The sequence below is a fragment of the Grammomys surdaster genome, unplaced genomic scaffold, assembly GCF_004785775.1.
Source record: "Grammomys surdaster isolate TR1022 unplaced genomic scaffold, NIH_TR_1.0 139, whole genome shotgun sequence".
NCBI lineage: Eukaryota > Metazoa > Chordata > Mammalia > Rodentia > Muridae > Grammomys > Grammomys surdaster.
This window is the reverse complement of record NW_021604597.1, coordinates 18,253,727-18,257,817: the sequence shown is the minus strand read 5'-3', so window position 1 is coordinate 18,257,817 and position 4,091 is coordinate 18,253,727. Positions and strand designations below refer to the sequence as shown.

The following is a 4,091-nucleotide window of genomic DNA, read 5'->3' as shown; positions in this document are numbered from 1 at the left end:
TTCGCCGGCGAGACAACTACACGCGCGCGCCCCTCACAGCTTTGCATCCATGCACATTTGAGTAGCACTAGTTTTTGATTCAGTGGGTTATTAAACCTAACAATCCATATGCGTAGGAAACCCACTCAATTAAACTAAAACAAAGAATTTCACAAACCTAGAGAAAGATATGGACAAACAAGCATTGTGGGCACTTAGACACAACCAAAAGAGAATCAATTAATGTCACATTACAGTGACATGTCACACTCCAGGCTAAGACGATACAACAATAGCAAGAACAACAACACAATTATAAAAGCTACAAGAGACCCTGCCCCTAGAAGCTCTGTGGGTGTGACTGCAGTATCACAGGTACATCAGGAAGTGGCAGAGAGGAGAGAGGCCATGTCTATGCTCAGTCTTCTGACCTGTGAACATCTGAATGATTAGTACTCTAACATTCCCTGAAAAGAGTGAGCACGAAACCACCACCAGTTGGGGCCACACAGACCTGGTTGGGCATACCATGCTCAAGATGACCCCTGTCCAGAGTCATATGTGGAGCATAGCACTCCTGAGACAACTCCTGAGATGACCCCAGACACCTAGAGACCCTGTGCCACTAAGAGAAGCAAGTGGTGGAGAAATGGGAGAGAAACAGAAGGATGTGTGCACAGTGAAGAGAAGCAGAACTGGAGACTCTCGGGTACTGAAGAACAGCCTGACGTGAGGAGCCTGTGATGCCACCTGGAACCACAGAGGGGCCCTGGCCTGTGCTGCCACTGGGGCCTCTTTCTGGGTCTGTGGTGCTGCAACAGTAGGGGGCCTATTACTGTCAAAGGCCAGGCCTTTGCTCTCACTCAGAGACGTGTTGATGTCTGAGGCTGTGCACAACTGGTCCCACTCCTCAACTGGGCATCTTGAGAGAGCTGGCCCTGGTGGTATGACAATAGGAGAGCTGTCCCTGCCCCTCACCTGCTACCGCACTTCAGAGAGCAGGCCCTGCACCTCACCTGGGCAGCACAATAGAGCTGACCCTGGTTGGGGTGGGGGTTGGGAGACAATGAGCTTGCCCCAAGGGTGTGAGCTTGGGAGAGCTAGCCCTCCAACTTGTCTGCCATGGGATGAAATGGGTGAGGGAGAGATGTCTCCTTGCCCCTTGCCACCAACGGCAGGCACAGTAGAGCTGGCCCTGGATATGGGGATGCAGAGTCAGCCTAGTAGGCGTTGATTGTGGGAGATGGACTGAACCTCTTGTCTGCTGAGTGGTGGCACAGATGAGGGGAAGACACCCTCCTCCTCTCCCTTGTCCCTCAATATCTATGGCAAGCAGGAGAGCTGGCCCCAGGGTCATGATAGTGGGAGAGTTGGCCATGCCCCTCACTGGCTGCACTCCAGAGAGCTGGTCCTGCAGAATAAGCCAGACTCAGAAGGACAAATATTGTACGTGTGCTTACATATAAGAAATTGTTGGGAGCCAACTCCTAGCAGAAAGCGGCTATCATCTTTGCAGCCATCTCGAGCCATATACCCTGACAAGAGACTTGTTTTCAACAGCCCACAACAGCTGAGCACACTCTGAACATCTTGTTTTTCTCACATATCTTGTTTTGCTGTTTAGTGCCCTAAGATGCAAGGCGCACGTGGTACCCACGCTGCAAGGCACATGGAAAAGTGCCTTCAGCTGTGTTCCCCTGCTTGTCCACAGTGGCAAGGCACATGGTAAAGCATATAAATATCCCGGATTTCCTTTCAATAAAAGAGACTTGATCAGACTCTCTGTCTTGTCTCCATTCTTCGCGTCTCTTGCCCCTCCATCCCCACTCTCTCTCTTGCTAGACCCTGACCCGTGGACCGGAGCAGCAGCTTGGGCCATTACATAGTGACGCCCAAACGTGGGGCAGAATGGGCTGTTACATGGTGGGACCTCAACTTTGGAGCTCCAGTAAGCGGGACACTATGGGAATTGGAAGTGTGCATCCTCACTCCTGCGCTGGAGACCCTGTTGACTGACAGAACGGGCCATTACAAGAAATCAATTCTTAAAGATAAATAAGACTTAAAAGCAGAAGAGAGCTATTTAGGCAGAGGAGATGGGTGGGAATGGAGGGCAGACGATAACAAAAGCAAGGTGACCAAGAAGAAAGCATGATACACACGTACAAGAATGTCACAGTGAATACATCATTCTGCACAATTAGTCTACACTAACAAAGCTCATTTTAAAAACAATATTGATGACAATAAGCTTCAGTTTCAACATGGCAGCCAAGCCGAAAGCTTGAAGTGGTTTCCATTATGACAAAATTTAAGGCTGTAGGTTCTATTTAATTGTAACTTTCTTTTCTAATATTGAAAGAAATGGTTTAAATACCATCTTTCTTTTAACTGAGAAGGCAAGATTCACAAATGTGAAGAGAAAGTCCTGTCCACTTCTCTCTGTGTCTCCCAGACACCCGGTTCCTCTCGTAGGTATAGACCCACTGAGGCGTGGGATCTCACACTAAGGCACACAGCTGGGGTAAACCCGCACCTGCCCTCTCTTGGGATCCCACCAGTCTGGAATGCTCTCATATCCCCTTGAGGGGCTTTCACTGTATCCGCTTTTAGAAGCTATCACCATAATGCAGTGTTCTGTCCTGCAGAGTGCTCCCTTCCTGCACTGGGATCAAATGGCCTCTGCTCTGCTCAGGAGCGGGACGGGGAAGGGAGCTGCCTACAGCACAAGACCATGGAGAAGCTGTAAAACTAAAATTTCACGGGCTCCATTGTTCTTGAAAAGCTTTATTTAGTTACTTGTAGTTTAAAACATGATAAGGGTCATGATAAGAGTAATAAGCATTGTTGTCCTTGGAAGCCTCCCTTCACAGTAACTACATTGGAGAATATATGCTACAAGTAAAATAAAAATTAAAAACAAAATCTCCCTCTTTAAAAAAAATCACAGAAAGAAAAGGAAAGGAAAAAAGAAAAATGAGATTGAACTTGTGTGGAAATCCGAAATTCAATGACTGGTTGCAGCAGAAAAACACAAGCTCGCGCTGGAGTGTATCTGCATGCTTGAAAGTGATCTATTAGCCATTTATTAATGCACTTTTAAAAGTTGCTTCATTCTATTTGACTCTACTCTGCCTTTTTACATTAGTAATACCTTTCGGCCTCTTGTAAAGTGCTGTACAGCACCGATTTTTATATTTGCTAGGAAAGTTACAGAATTGCTAAGGCGTCTTTACTAGGTTGCGAGACGCTGTCTGCGAATGGAAGCAGGAGGTCGGTTATGGCGTAGTTACTGTTCTACCTCCTTCCTGCAGCCACACATGCGCACCTGTCCAGCTCAAAGGGTGCACAGCGGTTAGGTAAGCTCCCGTATCCGATATTTTAACAGAAGAAAAAAGAGAATAATTATTTTCTAGAACACTTACTATATTTTTATTACAAAAGTCACGTTCATAGATTCATTTAAAAAATAAAGACAAGCGCTCCAGCCTGTTGCCTATGAATACTTCTAGTGTTTTATCAGGTGCATACTCAGATCATTTCCTGTGCACATGATTAATGGGTTATGTACTGATGAAGTCAGGTTATAGCAAGGACTTTTATAAGGAGTTATTTCTGGTTCACATGTGCCCAATGTTTCCATTCGGCTAGTTCTACAATGCAATTGTTAACAGCTAGAGACTAGGCTAGGGCTGGAATGTGATTTATTTCAAATCTTCTATTATCGAACATTTGGATAATTTGTCATTGTTAAGCATTCATTTTGAGATACATAAACCTTTGACTTCAGGAATGTATCTTTACACATTACTGTCTGAAAATAATTTAAATCTTTGTTGTTAATATTTGGGAATATAAGATCCATTTGGGAAACTGAGAGATTTTGTGCCTTTTCTCATTAAGAGAGAGAAGGGAGAAGGAGAAGGGGAGAGAGAGAGGAAGAGTGGGAGGGAGGAATGGATGGAGGGACAGAGGGAGAAGAGAGGGAAAGAGAGGGAGGGGAGAGGGATAAGGAGGAAGGGAGAGGGGGAAGGAGAAGGAGAGGGAGAGAGAGAGAGAGGGAGGGAGAGGGAGAGAGGGAGAGAGGGAGAGAGGGAGAGAGGGAGAGAGGG

General features: G+C 46.2%; 1 non-coding gene across 1 annotated transcript; it reads left to right on the top strand.

Moving 5' to 3' along the window:
- Nucleotides 1–312: 312 nt before the first annotated feature.
- LOC114618044 lies at nt 313–444 on the top strand. The gene has a single exon (XR_003710908.1). It is a non-coding gene; the product is annotated as a small nucleolar RNA SNORA17 (small nucleolar RNA).
- The last annotated feature ends 3,647 nt before the right edge of the window (nt 445–4,091 follow it).